This window comes from Pleurodeles waltl, chromosome 7 (assembly GCF_031143425.1).
Source record: "Pleurodeles waltl isolate 20211129_DDA chromosome 7, aPleWal1.hap1.20221129, whole genome shotgun sequence".
Taxonomy (NCBI): Eukaryota; Metazoa; Chordata; class Amphibia; order Caudata; family Salamandridae; genus Pleurodeles; species Pleurodeles waltl.
The window spans coordinates 670,189,997-670,216,699 of NC_090446.1; the positions used below are offsets into that span (position 1 = coordinate 670,189,997).

At 43.5% G+C, this 26,703-nt stretch overlaps 1 protein-coding gene across 4 annotated transcripts in view; it reads left to right on the top strand.

Moving 5' to 3' along the window:
* Positions 1 to 26,703, top strand: part of LOC138304529 (sideroflexin-1) — a 227,778-nt gene that overhangs the window by 77,547 nt on the left and 123,528 nt on the right. For 3 of the 4 annotated variants that reach the window (XM_069244665.1, XM_069244664.1, XM_069244666.1), the window contains one exon: positions 1,094 to 1,171. The gene's annotated coding sequence lies outside the window, so the exon portion shown is untranslated. Of the gene's footprint in view, positions 1 to 1,058; positions 1,172 to 26,703 lie in introns of all 4 variants that reach the window. The other variant, XM_069244667.1, reaches the window with a different exon arrangement.

The window sequence follows — 26,703 nt, forward strand, 5'->3', positions numbered from 1 at the left end:
CTACGGAGTACCATTATATTTTCCACTGAGACACGGTGCTGCACATTTAGTGCCAGAAGATGTGGTCTGACTATTTTTGAATAGTCAGAACAACTCGATGTGTACTTCTCTGGGGGCTTCTGGATCTCTATCTTCTGTACTTTTTTTATGGGCAGGGTTTGGTGAGTCTTCCTGCGGTTGTTGCAGGGTCATGTAAAAACGGTTTTGATGTATAGTTAAGAGTGGGAATACCTGTCAGCATCATGAGACAAAAGCTTGTGCTTTTAGTTATGACTTTCAGATGCAGTTGGAAGATAAGCACAGGAGAATCACCTTCTGAGCAAAGGTTGGGAGTAGGGCCTTGTGCCAATGGCGAAAGGAGTATGGTTTTCCATGTTCCACTTGTCAGCATAATGTTTTGGTCCTTGCTCATTAGACTGAAGAACTTCAGCTGACAATATATGTGTTGGGCATACCCAAGTTCTGTTACCAAGTTCTGGATGATAGTTGAGGCATTAGTGGACCTGCGTTTTCTTCGTACATTTAGAAATTCCATTGGTGAGTCAAGGTTATGTCCACCAATACTTGACTGTTAAAAGGTTGAACACAGATTATGACGCACTTTTAATGGGAAGAGGAAACAGGCAACTTACTTTGAGCAAAAAGAAAAACAGTTGTTTTTTTATTTTACTGTTATTAGGTAGGAGTAATTTAAGTCGGGCTAGCCCTTGTTACTTACGTTTATTTTCTCAGTACTCCTTATCGCTCAATTTTGTTCATGCTGCTTCATGTTCACACTTTAGTAGGAAATTACACTTGTTTTCTGTTCATGAGCAAGATAAACACTTCTCTCAGTTGTTAGCTCAATTTTTGAGTATCTATGTGTGCTGAGACCACCGATATAGGATTCCAGGGATTTTATTATTGTAATATGTCTTACTTGTGTATTTCCTGGAGTGTTAGGGTTTTATTTATTTATTACGAATAATTGTTATGCTTTTTATGATGTATTTTTGATCTTGGTTTGTCTTTATGATGAGAGCATATTTTCTATCTATCGATAAACTGACTTCACCCAGTTGCTTGTAAAATAATGATTCTTTTTCTGTTTTAGAAATCAGAAAAGATCAAGTAAATCGGAAGCAGAAGTCTACTCTGCGAGTGTTTGCTGTTCCTTAAATACAGTGAGAAGGTAAGGTCTATTTTTTTGTTCACAGCTGTGCAATTGTCATAAAAGGATTTTGGAGCTGGTGGTCACTAACCTTATTAGGCCTTTTAATAGATATCATGTTTAATGTATTGTTGCTTATACATTTGATAGCAGCCTGTGGGATAAAATTGCATGGATCTTAGCACTTTCCTATGCTGCATTCAAACAATAACTACAACCCTGAATTGAGACAATTGTAAAATCTGAATTTACAGTTTGAAATATAACAAGCAAACGAATCATTAATGTGAATGTCCTCTTTATGTTGCAAAAAGTTGAATTTTTTTTTTCAATTCGAAATTGCAAATGTTAAAGCATGCTTACGCATGTGCACCCAGCGGAGAACAGTGAATGTTCCCAATCTGTTTGGTATCATTATACACAATCATTTAATCTATTTTTTTTATTTTTTTTTAAGACCAGAAAAATCAATTCAAATTTCCTGGCAATTGTATTGTCTTGTTTGTTCCAGGAATAACCGTCATGTGAACGGGGGGAGGGTGACGAGGGGGGGGGGGGGGGGGGTGGCAGGGCAGACTGCTTGGATTTGATTGCTAAGACATAAGCTTAAGGTACAGCGCAGTTGTGGAGTGCGAGCCTAGCGCTATCTTTTTTTATGCTCTACTCTTACACCTTTGATTCCTGTTAAGAACATGGCGGCTGTCTTGTATGTTTACCTCGTTAGGTATCTACAGGAACTTGCTGGTCTCGTAGGTGATTCTGAGTAGAACTGTGATGATTCAGATCTCCTGAAGGGAGTGTGCTGTCCCCATGATTTTTCCTTTAATTAACGAGCAGAGCATGAACACTCTAGCTGGCTTAGAAAATGAGCTACAAATTGATACCTGCAGGTGCTCACTCGTGCAGCGAACAGCAAAGCTCCAGTCCTGTAACAAAGAAAATCCATTCTGAATGATATATATTACAAAAAATGATATATATTACAAAATATGTGAGTTGTCTGCTGCCTAAACTACGGGTCACAGGCTTGCATTCCTGTTCCATTTCTTGATTTAAATTTCCGAAATTAGTAAAATGAATAATGTTAAATCAACAGCTGGAGGCAATTTGTAATTTGGTGTGTGCTTTACAAATGGTCATTCTATATTCTGTATCTAAATAAATTCAACAGCCTAAATTAAATGGTGGTCGTGCAGGCACAAGGGACTGTGTGTTTCACATGATTTTTTTTTTTTTTAGCTACCTTTGCTCATGTTTCACCCTTTTTTATGATGCAGCAGTTATTAGTTTTTTTTTCATGCGTTTTCATATTGGGAATTTTGCACTATTAATTTGACCACCCAACAAACCCTCAACTTTATGTTTTTTGGATCCGATGAAACATCTACTTTATGTTTGTCTGTGGCATTATCTCTTCACTTGAAACGTTTTGTATCATCTAGCGTGGCTCCTCCTTGTTGCAATTCAACATGACTTGCTTACTTCCTTTTATTCTTACTAGCCTTTGCAGCTTCTGGCACTTTTTACAGTATGGAACCTTTGAAACCATGAAAACAGGATAACACTTTACTACATATAGGGTAGGAGAAGTGGCGAAGAGGCTGCTCTTGCAACCTAGGCCCTAGGTTTGAATCCCAGCTTAGGCACTTGACCGAACGTTGTGTGATTTTGGCCAAATTACTTAGGGCCTCATTACGAGTGTGGCTGTCAGAAGATCGTTACACTCACATTGACAGTCGGACCGCTGCTCTCCAGCGCTCCAACTGCCCAATTACAACCTTGGCAGGCGGACCTTGCAGGGGACCGCCGCTCCTGTCGGGTACATTGTTTCTGACGGCATGACAACGGTCAAAGTTGTACTCAGCCAGGGCGGTGCTGGACTCAGCGCCGCCTGGCTGATTACAACCCCCCCCCACCGTCAGCCTTTCCATCGTGGTCTGACCAGCATGGCAAGGCTGGTGTTGAAAGTGTGCTGAGGGCCACAGGGATTGGGGGGGGGGGAGGAAAGAACTGCACTGCTCCTGTCCATGGCATGGGTCAGTACAGCGGCCCCCCTCCCCAGGACCCTGGAATGTGCAATTGTCTGCTTTGCAGACAGCGCGCATTTGAGGGTGCTGGTTGGCCCCCTCTGTGTTTTGAGATAGCACTGTTCCTGCTGGTCTGACCGGCTGGAATGCTCAATTGCAATGTTCCCGCCAGTCAGACTGGCAGGAACATTGAAATAAGGCAGGGAGGGATGCCACCGCCTTGACAATCACGTCCTTCTCACTAGTTTAGCGGTGCCGCGGTGCGACCGCCAAACTCCTAATGAGGCCCTAAATCTTCCTAATCTTAATCTTGTAAAATATGTGTCTAAAATGTATTTGTGTAACCTGCACATGATGTTCACGTTCTGATCAATATTCTCCTAACCCCTCACGTAAGGTACTGTGCTTTGTTGTTAAATTTGCACTATATAAATAGTACATACATACATACATACATACATACATACATATTAGCAGTGTCATTTTAAGGATTTTGAAGGCAAGACATATGGGCACCCAGCTATGGAACAAATTTGCATTTTATTACCCATTCCTGCTACTTCAAGGTTGCGTGATGCCAAGTAGTACTAAATTATATGTTAAACGTTAAGATCACACAGACATTTAAAATTTGACTTCCCTCGGACCCCAAAAATCCTTATGATGACACTGTGTAGATAGACATTGTTAGAAGTAGAGGATGCTAGAGAGGGAGAAAGGTTTAGATTGGGAAACTGAATAGACAGGTGTCGAATACAGAGAGAGCGAGAGAGTTAATTTGCTCACAGGGCCCCTTGGAAGGTTGGTACCCTGGGCAATTGCTCACTTTGACTATGCCTTGAAACGTCTCTGCATGTGAGTCTGCAGTCATTAATAATTCTCTGATTTTGATGCAGTTATGCTTTTTAGACGGTTGGAGCGTTCGTGCTAACACAGGCAATACTAAGGGTACTGAAGAGCACAGGTAGACAGTGCTGACAGATGTATTATTTTCTGCATACTGAAATGCAATGATAGTGCTCCTAGCAAGGGCTCTTGTCACATCTCATTACAGTGCACCTTGGGGAAGGAATGACGCTTTCCTCTATGGAAATTGAAAGGGGACTGCCATGGGGGCGCTCTTGCCTGTGTCACGGTGTTAGCACAAACCCCGGATCCAGGCATGACTTGTAAGGCTCACAGAACGAGATCTTAGTTGGATCTGGCTCTCAGCATCGGTGCTACCATATTTATCAAAGAAAAAACATTTAGAAAATGATGCTGGTCTATGTAGACGGTGTACAGTACTTAAGTTTTCCAGCGCGGACAGATACTTTATTTCTGCATAACAGAACGAACACTAAAGGTTTGTTGAAATCAGGAATTATAGTTTTTTAATTTAGACAGTAGGTCTCTTATATGCAGGCAGTACACCTAGTGTGATATTTGAAAAGAAAGATTGCAATGTTTTTAACTTCTCAACACAAAGTCACTGTAAACTGGTGAATCATATTTTAAAACAGCACATGGATAAAAAGGATCTACCTGTCTATATTTCTACATGTGCCAGTGAATTCCTGTTGGCCGGTACAGCAGTCCTTTTATTCTCTTATGATGTGGAAAACAAAGATACCGCAGTAGACAGGAGCATTTGAATTTGCAATGGCATACCCATCTCTTGCTTGGGCACAACGGAAAGCTGTCAAGATGATGTACTTGCAGAAACCTATGCTAATGCAGTAGGGTAAAAAAGAAGTAGCTTGTGTAACAAAGCCTTAAAAAGCTCTGACGCTGCCAGGTTTGAAGATTTCCAAGAGGATTCTCGGAATCATGACTTCTGAGCAGAAAAAGAACAGGTGTAACTCGAGGAGATTTTTTTTTTATAGTTACATAAGAATTCAAGGTCAGAAGCAATGCCATATAGCACTACAGTTGTGGCAGGATCAGGGCAGAAGGAGAGGATGCTATGCAGCTGCCCCAATTGTGTTGATTCAACAGGTCACAAAAAAAGAACACTTATAACTTTAGAGTGTTAAGCACAATAAGAATTGACTGTTTGAGAGGACTATATGATTATTAAACAACACAAGGAGAACTGTATGCAGAAAATGCCACTTTTAGGACTGTGCCTGATATATTGTCAGATCTGGCAACTTCTAAACATATTTCACAGTGAGAGGAGGGGTCGGGGCCTCGTGCCGAGAGCTACGTAAGAGGAACTCTGACTCCTACCAATACCCCTATGACCTCGCAACAAAAAAAAAAGGTTGTTTATGCTGTCGCTGATACCCTAGGGTGTTTTTACTCCCCTTTTGGACATTGGCTGCTTACAGCCTCAAAAGACCATCTGGAAAGCCACTTTGTGCAGTGTTTTACAGCTCTTCTTCCCTGCCTCCCTGTTGTTTTGGTTCCTCACCGGGGGACCATGCGAAGGCGGTGTAATCATGTGACATATAGTGGCACTGTATGAATTGGCAGATCTGTATTGGACACCTGGGTTCAATGACAGTGTTTACATTTGACCTAAATCTGAAACTCCAGTAGCATCACCATGCTTTGCCACACTTTCAGTAGATCACTTCTGTTGGCTTTTTCACCAGCTTTTAAATGCAACTTGACAGGGAAACGACCCTTGAACTTTTAACTTAGATCCATAACTTTTGAACTAAACCATTGACTTTCAATCCTTGAATCCCCTGCATTTCTGTCATATTGATGCCAAATTTGGAGTCCTTTGGACCTACCACAGTCAGATAGACGACCATACCCTCTAGCTGGGTGGGGGGAGAGGCGCCATCACAGCTGGTTTCGTAAACTCCTACAAACTCCTTCAGAACACTGCTTGATAATCATGGGGGTTTCATCTTGCACTCTGTTTCAAATAATAATTGATATCCCTCTAGCACTCATAATACTTATGGAGTGTAGTCGATGAGTTGGATCTCAGTGTCCATTTGTTTATTCCAGTAATCCAGGGTCGAAACGGCCTACAGGGCGATCAGGCAATGCCCGATGGGCTGATCTGACAGATCAGTGTGTGGGCTGTTTTTTTAGCAGTTTGTAGGCCTAGTTTATGGCCAGTTGAGCCAGTTTTTACTGTTGCTTTTCCTAATAATACCACAAGCTTTGCCCGCAGTAAATGCATGCAGTCTCCTTTACCATGCAAAACACCTATACAGGGTGTCGATAGAAGTGTAAAAAATGGCCTAATTTGCAGGCCACTTTTTAAGCTACCTCCTTCGCTAATGGAGGCCACTTTAATTTTGGAGCCCAGGCCTATTGTTTGTTCCTTTTGTGTTGCTAAAGTTGCCCTAAGTGGGAAGGGTATGCCCAGACGTGGGTCCCTTGCTCACTGTGCCACTGGATTCAAGCTAGCCTGGCTGATGAAGGGTGAAACCCTGAAACCGGTCCCAGGCTGCTTGTTTCCGGTCCAGGGAGGACCTGGCTTGGCAGTTCGGACTGGACTGTTCCCATGAGGAACAGGGTCAAGACTGATTTGCATATGGCTGGGTCCAAACTGGGGTGGCATGGTGAGCAAAAGAACGATGGATTAAACCCACATCTGTGACTGGGGGTGAGTGTTTGCATTGTTCAGCACTCCGTCCATCATCCTTTTGTGTTGCTAAAGTTGCCCTATTGTTTGTTCCAGCCCGCCCCTGCAGGAATCCAGCATTTCAAAGATTTTTGGAAGCAGGAGTCTTCTCATTCCAAGCTTCAAGGATCGGCCAATGAAAGTTCTTCCACTTCAGAAACTGGTATTCACCTTACTTACATCCCTGTATGCATTTTATGATAATTGTTCCTTTGTGACTCAAACACTTAAAAGTCAAGGCTCTATTCAGGCTCAAAGTTTTGCGACTCTTGGATTTCTAGATATTTAGCACCTACACTGTGGACCTTCTATCTGAGTGGAACTTTTACAGGATTGCCCACAAAGATGTGCTATGCTTCCTGACCCAATACTATAGAGTTACAGCATTGTATATCGTCAGGACAATTTCAAGAAGTTGTTCCAACTCTTCAGCTCTTTCTTCACGCCTGTACCTAGCTGGGTGAAGTGGTGCTTTTGCTTAAGCTGAAGGTACTAGACAAGACCTGCTTGGGGTAAAGGTCTGTCTCTGACTTAGCTCAGGGGCCCAACTGAAAATCAAAATGTGCCACTGACCACTTTGCATCTCAATTATGCTGCTGTTTAAAAGGTAACCAAACGAGCAGTGTCCTGCATAATAAAGGAGAGATGGTGTAAAACAATATGAGGATAAATAAAATAACTGTTTTTTTTCTTCTTACACAGAAAATTGCAGTTTATTTAAATGCAGAACTAGAAGGGGAAAATATGTGAGCTAGACAAAATGGGTCTTTCAGCTGCCCACGTGTTGGCTCCTAGATCCAGTCCAGAACAATTAATTTGCTCTGACTTGTCTCGCTTCATGAATTTGGTGGCTTGCCCATCTCTCTTATTTGTGCCAGCCTTCTGGGTAAAGGAATGCTTTGGTGGGGACACGGATTACCATATCTCTTTGGTCGAAAGGCAGCACATTGACATGATCTAAGGGTGTGCATTTGTGATAGTTACGTAGCCCGGTTATGTAAATCTTGATACATAATCTCTGTCTGGAAGCACATTCAGCAGCCTGAATGTTTTTAAATCCGCCTTGTCCGATGCCCATTTGCACTTGTCTTCCAATAGATCGACTGCTCCTTCAAAAATGTGCAAGTGAATCAACAAGACTTTTTGTACAAAAATGGTTAGTTTCCTGCTGGGAATGAGTAATGAAAAAAAGTATGCCGAATTAGTTGAATTCTTTCTTGTACACCAGACCAAGATGCAAGACCTCACAAATCTCCATTCAGGACATGAAAATGCCCCACACCCTCTTATTTTTCTTCTGTTCAATGCCCAACAGAAATTAAGATTTTTACCTGAATGATTTTATATTTTTAGATCATCTTACCTATCATGGACCGGTGTTTTAGATGAACAGTTTTCAAAATTAGGCTTCCTCTGGTTTCAGAAAGTACTTCAGTATGTCAGAAAAGTATTTTGGGTAAGGAGCTGAGAGCTGCCCACTCTGCTTTATAGGAAGATATAAAGTTAATTAAAGAACTTGCTGTTAGATCTGCTGACTGCATGGCTCTGTCCTTCTTCCAGTAGGCGTTTCCCTTCTTTTTTTTTTAATTGTTTTTTGGGCACAATGGTGTCAATATTCTGAAACTATTGAAATATTTAATCATTACTCCGCTCCTATCTTTGGTGTTTATAATGTCACTCCTTACTATAGCTTCAGGAAAGACCTAAACAGTACATATTAAATGATTGGTGCAGCTGAATCCAGCAACTGCTTTTTCATGATAACAATATCCGTATGCAAGCCAAGTCCTGATCCCTCAAAACTATTTACCTTCATTGAAGGTCTACTATCTTTGGTTGTCAGAGGGCCAAACCCCTTTAGCCTACTGCTGCTGATGTCACCCATTGCTCCACCTTAACTATTGTGCTTTATACTAGTGTTGTCAAGCAAGTGTAGCCAAGGGGATGTGACATCACCAGCTCCATAGTTGTCATGTCCAAGTACCTGCACATGCGTCTTGGAGCACTCTGCCATTAACCCCTTCAGGAGGGTCACGAGGCTAATGTTTTCTTTTTTTCATTGTTGTTCCCTTTTTATGGTCTGTCTTGACAGTGCAGCTGTCGCCAGACAAAGACAATTATATGAGCATCACTAGAGAGGTTCTATGGATCCTCCTACGTGTTGGGAGCCAGGAGTACATGTTTTGATTGGGCAAAAGTTGTGTGCTTCCACAAAAAGGTGCTTGTCTTTCCTCACAACTGTGATCATTTTGTTTAATTATTCAGCTGCTTGAACTTTCAGGGGCACAAACCTGACAGAATGCTATTAAAGTGTCTTAGATTGGATAATTTATGGTGATTTTCTCTTGCAGCAAGCAGCACAGATGGGTTGGGGGGAGAGAGGAGGGTAAGCATTACCCTGTATGGATTTTAGGTCTACTGTCATCTGACCTTTTAGCCTACACCAATATTATCATACAGTTCTTTGCGTCCACACAAATACATATTTACTCCCATGCTATTTACCGGTAATGCTTCAAATTACCATAAAATATTGCTGTAAAAAGCCAGACCCACTTGCATTTCCAGTGCTTGTTTTAGGTCTGGCATTATCCACGACCTTTTGATTTTTCTCAAACTATATGTCTAATAAACTTATAGGGGCTTTCAGCCATCCCTTTTTATCCACAGGTCTGTTGTCATGCACATTTTTCTTCTGCCTACTACAGCATATAGGATGGGCCAGAGACGGTCCGCTGACTTCAGCCACAGAATAGTTTAACTGTGAGTGACACTATTTTGCTATTTCACAAAAGTCACTGCCACATACAAATTAGTTCCTTTCTGAGCCAGGGACTAGAATGGCAGTATGTGATTTTTGAGATCCCCAAAATATCTTTGTTTTTAGACCATTTTTTATATACTGTCAGCACCTGCCTCAGCAATAACTTTTTATAAAAGCCATGATAAAAGAGAAGAGAAACTGACAGACATAAAGTTATCAAACAACGCCAGACCTATTGGCTTTGTGAATTCTTGTTTTTACTTATCACAGCACGTATTTTTAAAATTGCATATGCCATGGAGATCAGCTTTGTTATTGAACAATTTACTGTAACTTTTGAACCTTTTCCAGTACTTTTAGCATATTTTTAGTATGTTGCTTACTAAAGTCATTTAATTTCTTTGTTACGGTTTTTACAAAGAAAAGCATAGGAATAAATAAGGGGCCTACATTAAAACGTTAATGCAATTAAAAATTCATCAAATATCTTTACTTGATATCATCTCGTTGAAAGACAACCTTGACCAGATGACAATAACTGTAAATACAACAAGGCAGACCTTGCTTGCATAGAATTCAGACTTTTAACAAGAGTAAAATATTCCTAGGCCTCAATTGTGCATAAAACCTCCAGAACAAAATAAAGTACAACGTGTCCTAGATAGAAAAAGAGTCACAACCACAACGATTTTTAAGTTTTAAGTTAAGTATTTTAACCTGATACCAACCCCTTGGCACAGGATTAACAGTATACCAGATTTAATCTGAACCTTGCTAAAATGTAACGATGATTTGTGTTTGGCCCAAGGTTTCACGAACAAGATAGATTACTAAACTCTGTTGCTTGCTACAGTGCTGCCAGTCACTACGGCAGTCTAACCCTGCATTATGTGCATTTAATAAAGAATCTTGTAAATTTGCAACATACTTTACCACTACGCTACCTACTTATTCACCTTGTAAATATCTTGACTTGACTCTAATTGTAACCCATTTTAATGTTTGTTTTTCAATTGAATTATAACATTAAACTTACCCTATTCTTGCAATTAATATTTGTAATTACATTTAATATAATCAATATCTTATCCCTAAGCGCGACCTTTACTCAGCCATTAATTGGCTTTAATTCAGTTATTCTGAATTAATGTTTTCTCCTAATCCTTATGTTATCACAAACTTTATAACTATTTTCTAATTTTGTGTTATGTTTTCTGCTTCTTCAACCCAAACATATTTTATTAGAAATTAATTATGAAAAAGAAAAAAATCTTATACTAACTCTGATGCTTAGCAAATGTAAATATTCTATTTTGTGAAATAACTATATTTAATTTATTCTCAGGGTTGTAATGAAAATAACATTTACATTAGAAAATGCAGTTAGTAAATACATAATGTTACTACTAATTCAATTAACCTTAATAATATAATCATTTATTTGAGGGAATTTTTAAGTTTGTATTTATTTAAATGAGTAACCTATTACTGTTAATAATATCTATTCATTCTATGAGTATAGTAATTATTTATGGGGACTGAACCTCTTTAATACCTCCTTATTTTTTTATTACGGTAACAAATGATTATTTTCCTGTTATACTTACCTATGGCAAGGTAGTTGTACCCTATGTACTTATCTCTACAATGTATTGACCAAAATGTAGTGGGCAGACAATGCTGTGATGGAGATGTAGTAAGAATGTACCCTAAAGATTTATCTTTCTTAATTTAACTGATTTAGGCCTTCATGTTCTGTATTTCTTCATTTTAAAAACTTTTATTGACATTGAAACAATGAAGCAACAGGAAATTATTAAATGATCCAATAGGAGCACACAACACATCAAGCATCAGGTTTAGGAGGGGCCAATGGTTGGTCAAAGTACACTTGGGATGCTGGAAGTGGAACTACCTATCCAAATTGAGTGCATGGATGGGGCAAGTTAGGGTTTAATGTGGTTTAAGTGGCTCAGTAAGTATATTGGATGTCTGGAGGAGAGGTTCTTGGAGATTTAGTGCAAGCACAAGTAAATTAATACAGTCTCTGGTCTTCAATTGATTTCAAGACTTCAACATTTCTAGAGCTTGTGCTAGCATATTCTGTTTTGTCTGTGTAATTCACATTTTCAAGTAGTCAGCAAGAGAAGTCCACGAGAATTTCAAAGTTAATTGTAAGAAATCACTGTCTTGTAATTTACTTCTGTTGCAATGATGTTGGCATATAGACAAGATTTGAAGAGCTATTGTCATAACCATATCAAGAAGCTTTATTATGCTGCTGACAATGAGTGGATTTGTACTGAGATTTTGAAGTGGAAGTTCTTTCAGAAATTGGGTAAATTTTGGATTATAACGAATTCAGAAGAAAATTTGTTCTGATAGTTTTTAAGAACAGACAGTGCTAAATGGCAGTGTTAGTTTTACTGCAACACCAGCAAATGTTATTCGCAGGCCAGCACAACACCCAGTGGATGATGTAATAGATTGATTGCACAACAGATGCAGAATTAGGGCAGTGAGGGGCTCTTTGAAATACTTTGTTTTGTCATTGGTTTTCTTTGAAAGAGTTTACATAAGATTATCCAGGCCTCTCTCTGTGAGATGCTGCAAAACGTGTCATTGCTTCTATTGGTTGCTCATTTCATTATGAAATTCGGACAGAACTAGGGGTGGTTGGTTTAGAAGTGTAATGATACTGTCTGTAGGCTTTGAACTTTAGTGACCATGAACCTTTGAGTGCTTGGGACAGGGCTAGAAGTGCCTCTTTTCTGGGACTTCTTAAGTTTACTTTGCATTTTAAATTATGGTGCTGCTTGATGCATAAAAAACCTTTAGTAGTCCACAAGTTCCAGATCAGGCGGTGTGTAGTTTTGCATTCACTGTTGAACCACAGTGGTTTGGTAAACCACTCTGATTTTTATTGTCCGAGACATTTCTAGAATATTTTTATTTCTTGTAGAGATGAGAATGGAAAGTTTGCTCTCCGATTTATCAATATTGTCAGAGTGGAAGGGAACCATTGAGAGTGGCCTGAAGTTTGATTCCAATGATCTTCAGAGTCATCTGGGGACGTTTGCCAGTGATAAGCATGAGCCATTCTAACTTCATCTTGAGTTGGTTTGATAAATGAATTCCTTTACTCCTTAATTGCATGGTCATGCTGTTGTAGTGAGTACTTTTTCTCTGTCACACATCTGTTGACCCAGTCCTATCATTTTCTGGTTTCATAAAGAACACTGTGTTCAATGGCATTTGTGACTGTAGATACACATGCTCTGCATACTCCTTCCATCTAGTATTGGACACGGAGTGGTGCAAGTTGTTTTTCTTCGAAGAAGTGTTCCGAGTCATGGGATCGAGTGACTCATCCTCACAATGATAATGTACAATAGGAGTTGACTTGTTTGTTAGATTGTTTTCTCGCCACCGCCGGGTTGAGATGTGTGTGTATTCGCTCTGTCTTTCAACTCGCTCCAGTTCAAAATCTTGCCTCTGTCTTACCCTCTTTTGACGGTATTGTTTTTTTCTTGTGCTTCTTCCACCTTAGTGTTCACTTCAAATCGTCGGTCCGGGCATCAACCATGCGCCCTTCGGGGCGTCTGTGCTCAACTTGGGCCTACCTTCCACGCGGCACCGACAAACATGCCGACGTGATGGAACTGACTCCATTCAAACTTTGCAAACTTTCTTCTTGTGCACAAACAACCAATGGAGAAAACGTCCTGAATCCCCAAGACTACAGCAGAGGCATTTAGAGACTCTGTGGGTGTCAGGCAGAGGCCAACAGCGGGGTTTTGTCCAGGTTTTACTGGTCAGCTGGGCCCTTCAGGGTCAGGGAGAAAGCCTCCTGCAGCTTTCTGTGTCCCTGTAGCCACACAGGTGGTTAGCTATAGTCTACTGTTTTATCTTTGGTACAAGTGGGAACAGGTCCAGCCCTTCAGGTCTACTTACAGGTCTCAAGCAGCAAGGACACTCTTTATTCTGCTCTACTGCAGCACCAGAAAGTGTTCTAAGGACAATGGACAAAAACACATGATGTAAACAAATTTCACAGAAAGCTCTGACCCCACCAATGTATGTATCTGGCATCAAAGTCAAGACAACAATGGTTGGTAAAGCTGTAAAATGATCTCCAACTGGCTGCTCCGCACATCTCTTATTGGGACCTCTCAAAGAGGAGCATTAATTGATAAATCTCCTAGAGTGCTCTCCCGGCTCTACAATAAGGAGTTGGTTAGCCATCTAAAAACAACTTGTGTTATTTAACCATGCTGCTTAAAGTATACTAAACCCAAACAAAATAGCCATAATTTACAAACACCTGTTTCAGTTTGTAAATATCTTTAGTTTTGCAAAAGTGATATTTCAGAACGCTTTCCACATTGAAGATATAAAGGGACCACTGCTCTAGAGATGCTGAAATCGAAGAAAAAGAGGCCGGTGAAATGGCACTGATTAACATATGTGAGAAGGTAGCCTCTTTCTAGCCTTGTTACCCCCACTTTTGGCCTGTTTGTGAGTGTATGTCAGGGTGTTTGTCACTGTTTTCACTGTCTCACTGGGATCCTGATGGCCAGGCCTCAGTGCTCATAGTGAAAACACTATGTTTTCAGTATGGTTGTTATGTGTCACTGGGATCCTGCTAGTCAGGACCCCAGTGCTCATAGGTTTGTGGCCTATATGTATGTGTCACTGGGACCCTGTCACACAGGGCCCCAGTGCTCATAGGTGTGCATGTATATGTTCCCTGTGTGGTGCCTAACTGTCTCACTGAGGCTCTGCTAACCAGAACCTCAGTGGTTATGCTCTCTCATTACTTTCAAATTGTCACTAACAGGCTAGTGACCAATTTTACCAATTTACATTGGCTTACTGGAACACCCTTATAATTCCCTAGTATATGGTACTGAGGTACCCAGGGTAATGGGGTTCCAGGAGATCCCTATGGCCTGCAGCATTTCTTTTGCCACCCATAGGGAGCTCTGATTATTCTTACACAGGCCTGCCACTGCAGCCTGAGTGAAATAACGTCCACGTTATTTCACAGCCATTTTACACTGCACTTAAGTAACTTATAAGTCACCTGTATGTCTAACCTTTACCTGGTAAAGGTTAGGTGCAAAGTTACTTAGTGTGAGGGCACCCTGGCACTAGCCAAGGTGCCCCCACATTGTTCAGAGCCAATTCCCTGAACTTTGTGAGTGCGGGGACACCATTACACGCGTGCACTACTTATAGGTCACTACCTATATGTAGCTTCACCATGGTAACTCCGAATATGGCCATGTAACATGTCTATGATCATGGAATTGCCCCCTCTATACCATCCTGGCATAGTTGGCACAATTCCATGATCCCAGTGGTCTGTAGCACAGACCCTGGTACTGCCAAACTGCCCTTCCTGGGGTTTCACTGCAACTGCTGCTGCTGCCAACCCCTCAGACAGGCATCTGCCCTCCTGGGGTCCAGCCAGGCCTGGCCCAGGATGGCAGAACAAAGAACTTCCTCTGAGAGAGGGTGTGACACCCTCTCCCTTTGGAAAATGGTGTGAAGGCAGGGGAGGAGTAGCCTCCCCCAGCCTCTGGAAATGCTTTGTTGGGCACAGATGTGCCCAATTCTGCATAAGCCAGTCTACAACGGTTCAGGGACCCCTTAGCCCCTGCTCTGGCACGAAACTGGACAAAGGAAAGGGGAGTGACCACTCCCCTGACCTGCACCTCCCCTGGGAGGTGTCCAGAGCTCCTCCAGTGTGCTCCAGACCTCTGCCATCTTGGAAACAGAGGTGCTGCTGGCACACTGGACTGCTCTGAGTGGCCAGGGCCAGCAGATGACATCAGAGACTCCTGCTGATAGGCTCCTTCAGGTGTTAGTAGCCTTTCCTCTCTCCTAGGTAGCCAAACCCTCTTTTCTGGCTATTTAGGGTCTCTGTCTCTGGGGAAACTTTAGATAACGAATGCATGAGCTCAGCCGAGTTCCTCTGCATCTCTCTCTTCACCTTCTGATAAGAAAACGACCGCTGACCGCGCTGGAAGCCTGCAAACCTGCAACATAGTAGCAAAGACGACTACTGCAACTCTGTGACGCTGATCCTGCCGCCTTCTCGACTGTTTTCCTGCTTGTGCATGCTGTGGGGGTAGCCTGCCTCCTCTCTGCACCAGAAGCTCCGAAGAAATCTCCCGTGGGTCGACGGAATCTTCCCCCTGCAACCGCAGGCACCAAAAAGCTGCATCACCGGTCCCTTGGGTCTCCTCTCAGCACGCCGAGCGAGGTCCCTCGAATCCAGCGACGCTGTCCAAGTGACCCCCACAGTCCAGTGACTCTTCAGCCCAGGTTTGGTGGAGGTAAGTCCTTGCCTCACCTCGCTGGGCTGCATTGCTGGGAACCGCGACTTTGCAGCTACTCCGGCCCCTGTGCACTTCCGGCGGAAATCCTTCGTGCACAGCCAAGCCTGGGTCCACGGCACTCTAACCTGCATTGCACGACTTTCTAAGTTGGTCTCCGGCGACGTGGGACTCCTTTGTGCAACCTCGGCGAGCACCGTTTCACGCATCCTCGTAGTGCCTATTTCTGGCACTTCTCCGGGTGCTACCTGCTTCAGTGAGGGCTCTTTGTCTTGCTCGACGTCCCCTCTCTCTGCAGGTCCAATTTGCGACCTCCTGGTCCCTCCTGGGCCCCAGCAGCGTCCAAAGACGCCAAACGCACGATTTGCGTGTAGCAAGGCTTGTTGGCGCCCTTCCGGCGGGAAAACACTTCTGCACGACTCTCCAAGGCGAGAGGGATCCGTCCACCAAAGGGGAAGTCTCTAGCCCTTTTCGTTCCTGCAGAAACCTCAGCTTCTTCTGTCCAGTCGAAGCTTCTTTGCACCCGCAGCTGGCATTTCCTGGGCATCTGCCCATCTCCGACTTGCTTGTGACTTTTGGACTTGGTCCCCTTGTTCCACAGGTACCCTAGATTGGAAATCCACAGTTGTTGCATTGCTGGTTTGTGTCTTTCCTGCATTATTCCTCTAACACGACTCTTTTGTCCTTAGGGGAACTTTGGTGCACTTTGCACTCACTTTTCAGGGTCTTGGGGAGGGTTATTTTTCTAACTCTCACTATTTTCTAATAGTCCCAGCGACCCTCTACAAGGTCACATAGGTTTGGGGTCCATTCGTGGTTCGCATTCCACTTTTGGAGTATATGGTTTGTGTTGCCCCTATCCCTATGTTTCCCCATTGCATCCTATTGTAACTATACATTGTTTGCACTGTTTTCTAAGACTATACTGCATATTTTTGCTATTGTGTATATATATCTTGTGTATATTTCCTATCCTCTCACTGAGGGTACACTCTAAGATACTTTGGCATATTGTCATAAAAATAAAGTACCTTTATTTTTAGTATAACTGTGTATTGTGTTTTCTTATGATATTGTGCATATGACACTAGGTGGTACTGTAGTAGCTTCACACGTCTCCTAGTTCAGCCTAAGCTGCTCTGCTAAGCTACCATTATCTATCAGCCTAAGCTGCTAGACACCCTATACACTAATAAGGGATAACTGGGCCTGGTGCAAGGTGCAAGTACCCCTTGGTACTCACTACAAGCCAGTCCAGCCTCCTACATTGGTTGTGCAGTGGTGGGATAAGTGCTTGAGACTACTTACCACTCTTGTCATTGTACTTTTCATAAGAGAAAAATATACAAAACAAGGTCAGTGTATATACACATAGCCAAAAAAATTTGCATTTCCTCTTTTCACTCTTTTCTAAGTGCTGAAAAGTACTTCTAAACTTTCAAAAAGTTCTTAAAAGTTTAAAAAGTTTTTTTCTGTCTTTCCAAAAAGTTCTGAAAACGTTTTTCTCTTTTTCTATCACTTCAACTCTCTCTAAAAATGTCTGGCACAGGCCAAAATGTTGAACTGTCCAAACTTGCATATGATCACCTTAGCTGGAAAGGAGCAAGGAGTCTCTGCATAGAGAGAGGTTTGAGTGTAGGGAAGAATCCTTCCTTAGAACTGTTAATTAATATGCTTAGAGTACAGGATAAGGCCATAAGTGCCCAATCTGTAGAAAAAGTAGCTAATGGTTCTCAATCTGATCCAGGGACTCCCCCAGGAAAAGGTTCAGGAAAGAAACTTCTCAGCCTGCCCATTACTAGACAGTCTAGCATAGTTGGTACAGAGGTTGAATCACACCATACTAATGGTGTGCTCTCACATTATGCTGGTAGCCAAGCTGTTAGGGTGCCCTCTGTAAGGGACAGGTCTCCATCTGTTCATTCCCATCATACCTCTGTATCTAGAAATGCCCCTCCCACCCACCCTGATGACAGATTGTTAGAAAGGGAGCTCAATAGATTGAGAGTGGAGCAAACCAGACTGAAGCTCAAGAAGCAACAGCTGGATTTGGATAGACAGTCTTTAGAAATAGAGAGGGAAAGACAGAAGATGGGTTTAGATACCCATGGTGGCAGCAGCAGTATTCCCCATAGTCATCCTGCAAAAGAGCATGATTCCAGGAATCTGCACAAGATAGTTCCCCCTTATAAGGAGGGGGATGACATTAACAAGTGGTTTGCTGCACTTGAGAGGGCCTGTGCTGTACAGGATGTCCCTCAAAAGCAGTGGGCTGCTATCCTATGGCTATCATTTACTGGAAAAGGTAGGGATAGGCTCCTTACTGTAAAAGAAAATGATGCTAATAATTTCCAAGTTCTTAAGAATGCACTCCTGGATGGTTATGGCTTAACCACTGAACAGTACAGGATAAAGTTCAGAGAGACCAAAAAGGAGTCTTCACAAGACTGGGTTGATTTCATTGACCAGGCAGTGAAGGCCTTGGAGGGGTGGTTACATGGCAGTAAAGTTACTGATTATGAAAGCCTGTATAACACAATCCTGAGAGAGCATATACTTAATAATTGTGTGTCTGATTTGTTGCACCAGTACCTGGTAGACTCTGATCTGACCTCTCCCCAAGAATTGGGAAAGAAGGTAGACAAATGGGTCAGAACAAGGGTGAACAGAAAAGTTCATACAGGGGCTGACAAAGATGGCAATAAGAAGAAAGATGGTGAAAAATCTCAAGATAAGCATGGGGATAAGGGTAAAACCAAAGATCCCACTTCAAATCTTAAACACTCTTCAGAGGGTGGGGCTAAAACAAATTCTTCCTCTTCTTCCCAACCTGCACACATTAAAAAGCCTTGGTGCTTTGTGTGTAAAAACAGAGGCCATAGGCCAGGGGATAAGTCCTGTCCAGGTAAACCCCCTGAGCCTACCACCACTAATACATCAAGCTCTAGTGCCCCTAGCAGTAGTGGTACTAGTGGTGGGACTGCTGGCAACAGTCAAGCAAAGGGTGTAGTTGGGTTCACTTATGGGTCCATAGTGGAAACTGATGTAATCAGTCCCAAGACAGTTTCTGTCACACCTAGTGGCATTGGCCTTGCCACACTGGCTGCTTGTCCCCTTACAATGGATAAGTACAGGCAGACAGTTTCAATAAATGGTGTTGAGGCCTTGGCCTACAGGGACACAGGTGCCAGTTTCACTTTGGTGACTGAAAACCTAGTGCCTCCTGAACAACACATCATTGGACAACAGTATAAGATTATTGATGTCCATAACTCCACTAAGTTTCTTCCCTTAGCTATAATTCAGTTTAGTTGGGGTGGAGTTACTGGCCCTAAGCAGGTGGTGGTATCACCTAGCTTACCTGTAGACTGTCTCTTAGGTAATGACCTAGAGGCCTCAGGTTGGGCTGATGTAGAGTTTTATGCCCATGCAGCCATGCTGGGCATCCCTGAGGAATTGTTCCCTCTCATTTCAAGTGAAATGAAAAAGCAAAGGAGAGAAGGCCTGAAAACTCAGGATCCCTCTCCATCAACAGGTAAAAAGGGTATCACAGTATCCCCTAACCACCCTACCATTCAGGATACTATTCCTGTGGTGGGAGAAACCTCTCCTGGGGTGGCACTTCTTCCAAGGGAATCATCAGCTGGAAAAGCTGGACTCCCTGAGGTGGAAGTACCTCTCTGTGGGATAACTAACATTGGTGAGAAAAACAGCACCATTTTAGTTAACATGGAGCATCCCTCCAACCCTCCCAGAGAAACTTTAGTGCAGAAACTCTGCACTGCCTCACAACACTTAGGACAGCATCCCTGCCCTAGTGTGGAGCTGATAGGACAGCATCCCTGCCCTGCTCCATCCCAAGAGAAACAGCATCCCTGTTCTCTCTTCCAGCCATATGGACAAAGTTTTTGCCCAGCTATGGCTTTTCTGAGACAGCATCCCTGTCTGGCATTTCCATCACTACAAATAGGTTCAGTGGACAATTCCCACTGCTCTAAACTAAAACTTACTGATAGAAACTCTGAAAATACATCTTCACATTGTTGCTTAGCTAAAAAACTTCAAACAGGGTGGTTTACATCCCCACAGGGAAGTAACCATATAGTGGATGATAAAGGGAGTAACCAGTCTATTGCAGAGCTACTCTCTACTTATCACCACTTAGACAATAAAGTCTCAACTGGCCAAGGTTAGCCTTATTGTCCTTCGTTTGGGGGGGGGTTGTGTGAGAAGGTAGCCTCTTTCTAGCCTTGTTACCCCCACTTTTGGCCTGTTTGTGAGTGTATGTCAGGGTGTTTGTCACTGTTTTCACTGTCTCACTGGGATCCTGATGGTCAGGCCTCAGTGCTCATAGTGAAAACACTATGTTTTCAGTATGGTTGTTATGTGTCACTGGGATCCTGCTAGTCAGGACCCCAGTGCTCATAGGTTTGTGGCCTATATGTATGTGTCACTGGGACCCTGTCACACAGGGCCCCAGTGCTCATAGGTGTGCATGTATATGTTCCCTGTGTGGTGCCTAACTGTCTCACTGAGGCTCTGCTAACCAGAACCTCAGTGGTTATGCTCTCTCATTACTTTCAAATTGTCACTAACAGGCTAGTGACCAATTTTACCAATTTACATTGGCTTACTGGAACACCCTTATAATTCCCTAGTATATGGTACTGAGGTACCCAGGGTATTGGGGTTCCAGGAGATCCCTATGGCCTGCAGCATTTCTTTTGCCACCCATAGGGAGCTCTGACAATTCTTACACAGGCCTGCCACTGCAGCCTGAGTGAAATAACGTCCACGTTATTTCACAGCCATTTTACACTGCACTTAAGTAACTTATAAGTCACCTGTATGTCTAACCTTTACCTGGTAAAGGTTAGGTGCAAAGTTACTTAGTGTGAGGGCACCCTGGCACTAGCCAAGGTGCCCCCACATTGTTCAGAGCCAATTCCCTGAACTTTGTGAGTGCGGGGACACCATTACACGCGTGCACTACATATAGGTCACTACCTATATGTAGCTTCACCATGGTAACTCCGAATATGGCCATGTAACATGTCTATGATCATGGAATTGCCCCCTCTATACCATCCTGGCATAGTTGGCACAATTCCATGATCCCAGTGGTCTGTAGCACAGACCCTGGTACTGCCAAACTGCCCTTCCTGGGGTTTCACTGCAACTGCTGCTGCTGCCAACCCCTCAGACAGGCATCTGCCCTCCTGGGGTCCAGCCAGGCCTGGCCCAGGATGGCAGAACAAAGAACTTCCTCTGAGAGAGGGTGTGACACCCTCTCCCTTTGGAAAATGGTGTGAAGGCAGGGGAAGAGTAGCCTCCCCCAGCCTCTGGAAATGCTTTGTTGGGCACAGATGTGCCCAATTCTGCATAAGCCAGTCTACACCGGTTCAGGGACCCCTTAGCCCCTGCTCTGGCGCGAAACTGGACAAAGGAAAGGGGAGTGACCACTCCCCTGACCTGCACCTCCCCTGGGAGGTGTCCAGAGCTCCTCCAGTGTGCTCCAGACCTCTGCCATCTTGGAAACAGAGGTGCTGCTGGCACACTGGACTGCTCTGAGTGGCCAGTGCCACCAGGTGACGTCAGAGACTCCTGCTGATAGGCTCCTTCAGGTGTTAGTAGCCTTTCCTCTCTCCTAGGTAGCCAAACCCTCTTTTCTGGCTATTTAGGGTCTCTGTCTCTGGGGAAACTTTAGATAACGAATGCATGAGCTCAGCCGAGTTCCTCTGCATCTCTCTCTTCACCTTCTGATAAGGAAACGACCGCTGACCGCGCTGGAAGCCTGCAAACCTGCAACATAGTAGCAAAGACGACTACTGCAACTCTGTGACGCTGATCCTGCCGCCTTCTCGACTGTTTTCCTGCTTGTGCATGCTGTGGGGGTAGCCTGCCTCCTCTCTGCACCAGAAGCTCCGAAGAAATCTCCCGTGGGTCGACGGAATCTTCCCCCTGCAACCGCAGGCACCAAAAAGCTGCATCACCGGTCCCTTGGGTCTCCTCTCAGCACGACGAGCGAGGTCCCTCGAATCCAGCGACGCTGTCCAAGTGACCCCCACAGTCCAGTGACTCTTCAGCCCAAGTTTGGTGGAGGTAAGTCCTTGCCTCACCTCGCTGGGCTGCATTGCTGGGAACCGCGACTTTGCAGCTACTCCGGCCCCTGTGCACTTCCGGCGGAAATCCTTCGTGCACAGCCAAGCCTGGGTCCACGGCACTCTAACCTGCATTGCACGACTTTCTAAGTTGGTCTCCGGCGACGTGGGACTCCTTTGTGCAACCTCGGCGAGCACCGTTTCACGCATCCTCGTAGTGCCTATTTCTGGCACTTCTCCGGGTGCTACCTGCTTCAGTGAGGGCTCTTTGTCTTGCTCGACGTCCCCTCTCTCTGCAGGTCCAATTTGCGACCTCCTGGTCCCTCCTGGGCCCCAGCAGCGTCCAAAGACGCCAAACGCACGATTTGCGTGTAGCAAGGCTTGTTGGCGCCCTTCCGGCGGGAAAACACTTCTGCACGACTCTCCAAGGCGAGAGGGATCCGTCCACCAAAGGGGAAGTCTCTAGCCCTTTTCGTTCCTGCAGAAACCTCAGCTTCTTCTGTCCAGTCGAAGCTTCTTTGCACCCGCAGCTGGCATTTCCTGGGCATCTGCCCATCTCCGACTTGCTTGTGACTTTTGGACTTGGTCCCCTTTTTCCACAGGTACCCTAGATTGGAAATCCACAGTTGTTGCATTGCTGGTTTGTGTCTTTCCTGCATTATTCCTCTAACACGACTCTTTTGTCCTTAGGGGAACTTTGGTGCACTTTGCACTCACTTTTCAGGGTCTTGGGGAGGGTTATTTTTCTAACTCTCACTATTTTCTAATAGTCCCAGCGACCCTCTACAAGGTCACATAGGTTTGGGGTCCATTCGTGGTTCGCATTCCACTTTTGGAGTATATGGTTTGTGTTGCCCCTATCCCTATGTTTCCCCATTGCATCCTATTGTAATTATACATTGTTTGCACTGTTTTCTAAGACTATACTGCATATTTTTGCTATTGTGTATATATATCTTGTGTATATTTCCTATCCTCTCACTGAGGGTACACTCTAAGATACTTTGGCATATTGTCATAAAAATAAAGTACCTTTATTTTTAGTATAACTGTGTATTGTGTTTTCTTATGATATTGTGCATATGACACTAGGTGGTACTGTAGTAGCTTCACACGTCTCCTAGTTCAGCCTAAGCTGCTCTGCTAAGCTACCATTATCTATCAGCCTAAGCTGCTAGACACCCTATACACTAATAAGGGATAACTGGGCCTGGTGCAAGGTGCAAGTACCCCTTGGTACTCACTACAAGCCAGTCCAGCCTCCTACAACATACTTCTGCAATGACCTTTAGTAGGAAGGATGGATGAGTGTACAAGGTGTGCGAACAAAGCCGAATCTTACTGCCTTCTATCTGATGTTATTCTTCTAAAAAAAGCCAACTACCAAGATATTTGCAGATGTTTGGGTTCACGCTTCAATCAAATATGGTCCCCTCAAATGGGACAGAAGTAGATTCATCCCCAAAGGAAGGGAGGGATTCCTACATGAGGAACGATTTTAAAGATCTGTTTAAAGTAAAACTGCAAGGCTAGGAGTAGTCAAGTATAGATGACGAGATAGTCACGTGGATGTGGCAAAAAATCAAGGCAAAAGCGTATCTCCTTAGTGAGCTCCCAAAAGGCTCGATTTTTCAAGTGAATCCTGCGACTCCTAAATTTTGGTCAAACTGGTTAATACCTAATTGGATTACTCAACTTTCTTATAAGGTCACAGCATATGGTTCAGAAATATATCTAGTGCATAGAAACGTGAACGTCACAGGAGGACTGAGGCACTTATTTTGCCATCAACTTGTGTGAAAAGGAAAACATGGGTTTGGGATAACATGTGGAGCGTGAACTTTGCTGTGCTGACCTGTCGGAAGCATCCTTTTGACCAGTAGAAAAACCTGATTTTAAATATGAACTAAATCACACCGAAGCACACCTTGTTGCCCACAATGTCTGGTGCATAATATTTAAGAGTGGAACATGTCTTACATAAGAGAGGACATGATTCCACAATAACTAGGCCCAAAATGGCATTGTCACTGGTGAGGCTGAAACAGGCGTGTGGGAACTCAAAGTATAGGTTATATACTTTATTATATGACTGTTGATCTATACTAGCCACAGTCTCCATTCAAAGACTAATTTTTTTATTTAACAAAAATCTAGTTTAATGGTAAAGTTGGATTCCTATTAAATATATTGGAAATGTAACTTTTAGAAAGTTATTTACCCTGCCTGAAGCTGCAGGAGGCTAATTTGTATTAGGCTTCCAGGCACTACACAGTCTTCATTCAGGCAAAGAACAAACAGCTCCCAGAGCAGAGACAAATACCTGTGTGTGGGGAGGTGTTTTCTATCCCTTGCAGAAAGGCAAATTAGATGGACCCAGGAACTTCATTAACGTTAAGGTGGCCTGCCCGGTCACAAATGTTGGTGACAACTGGAAAGGCCTGTCTTTGTCCACACAGAAAGGCTGACACCAAACCCATTGGGAGGAAAGCTACCACCAGAATAGGTTCTGAGTGAGCACAGAGGAGAGGACTGTTTATTACACCCTGGCCTCAACTCTTGGTGGTGTCACAGGCTTTTGCACAAGAGAGAAAAGGTTTCTCCATTTTGATTATTGAGACTAGGGGGCACTGTGGGATTGTCTGCAGCCTGGCAAACAGGGCCTGTTGAAAAAGTGGGCAGGGCTACTCTCGGCAGCTTATGTTCCAGTGCCAGGCAAAAATATGGCACAAATGTGGCACTGCAATAAAAAAGGACAGAAAATATTTATGTTTAACACTATATTGTAAAATACTGTTCAAGGACCCTCCACGTAGAGGGAAGTAATCATCTGTATATGAAGTCTATGACAGAGAAGTTGAATTAAAGACGCAAGTAACTTTACTTCAGTCCAGTGACAAGAACTAAAGCCAGATTGACAATGGTTGAGCATTGGATAGTTCTCAGAATGTTCTTATGTCTTGTTACAGACAGTAGCTTCCACTAGCTTGCTAATGATTAGGAGATTTGATGTGGACTATTTTTTTGCAGGCTCATGGGGTGGGAGTCCAGTGTAGGAGAGTTGTTGCAGCCAAATTAAGGATGAACGGAACCCTCCCGGATCAACCAACTCGTAAATAGTATGCGCTCCCGAGACCAGTTCGTTATGGAAGCTCACAGATGAATATCTGAGTTTCTTCAGGAATGAACTGCATTGCACCACCGTTCCCTCCCTGATAATATCGCTGGACCTTGACAGTGATAAATGAAATATCCAGTCTGTTTGTTAAACAGTTAACAGTGGAACCAAGAATCTGGGTTTGCATTTTGGTTTTCCTACAAGAAATGACCATCTCGATGATTGCCTACTTGGCATCATTGGGTGATCTTGGGAAGTTTCCAACTGGTGGAATTACCCTCTTGACGAAAATCTGTGAGTATCGCTGACTTAATATTCATCTCGAATCTGGCAACATCTCACGTTCTTAGTAACACCCTAAATTCAATAGGTCATTGGCTTAAACAAAAGACGCCAGTCCCACACCACCCCTTCAACAAAAAGGGCTTTTTTAAGCTTAGCGGTCCCTCTGTTACCGAGGGCCACCCTTCCTTATGCAAATGTTGGCTATGGACCGAAGAGATTTGACTTTTAGTCCCTGCATTCCAATTTTGAACACATTGTTTGATGTGACTCTATGCATCTTTTCCAAGTGCCAGTGCTTAGAGACAGGATACGGGCTGACGGAAAAAGCAAATCACGTACAGTTCTCTGCCCACTATGTTGTAAGAGTGCAATAAGTGTTTCTCTTTGGAAGAGGCATTTGTTACAGAATACCGTATCAGAGTTGTTAACCTACACATGAGTAAAATCACCCTCTGCCAGTGCTTAATTTGTTCTTGTTTCCGGTGCTGAGCACCGGCACTTATTTTTGACGGCCGGGGCTTATTCTTTTGCCTCAAGAATTTGCTGCGAGCAAAAGACACACATGGGAAAGACGGAGGAAGAGAAAAACGAAAAAGCGTCACAAAGGGCGAAAGTAGAAAGCTGCTAGAGTGAGCTGAAGAGGCAGGAAGTGGCTTTATATGGATTGAAGAGGTCAGAGATGGCTTCAGGATTACACTGCCTCAGTATTCAGTGTTCACACATTTAATTGCAGCAGCCGCGTGTTTAAGAGGAGGGCTTTGGGCACCGGCACTTTATATTTACAAATTAAGCACTGCCCTCTGTATACAAATCGGTTATTGCTGTGTAAAACCTCCCTCTTGGCGTCAGTGCAGGATTGAACTGGTAGTTCTTATTTGTGCAACTTAGTTTGAAATAGTTAGGGGTATAGTAATATTTTCAGCGAACCCCGCCGCAGGAAGGAGAGGAATTATTATTTGCTCACATAGCCTTGTGCATTTTGGATATTTGCAGAACCCAATGATGTTACTCTTCATGGTGGTAGATACAGGCGTGTAGGCCGGCAGCTTTACAGCAGTATCCTAGTTAAAGGAGACCACAAATGATAAAGAGGGAGATGTATTGACCTGTCGTGCCCGTGGTTAATGGCACAGAACTGACACCAACACTCCCGGGCTTAGAGTCAGAAAATCTCATTTGTTGAAACAAGGCCTGAACAAGGTCCACGGCAGTAATCAGTCATCTCGTGCTGCTGACACGGCAGAAATGCTTTTCCGCCAGCACAGAGGTCAGGCATTTCTCTCGCTCTTCCAGGGCCCGATCCCACCCCCACCTACACACACCCCCTCCCCACCGGCATCATG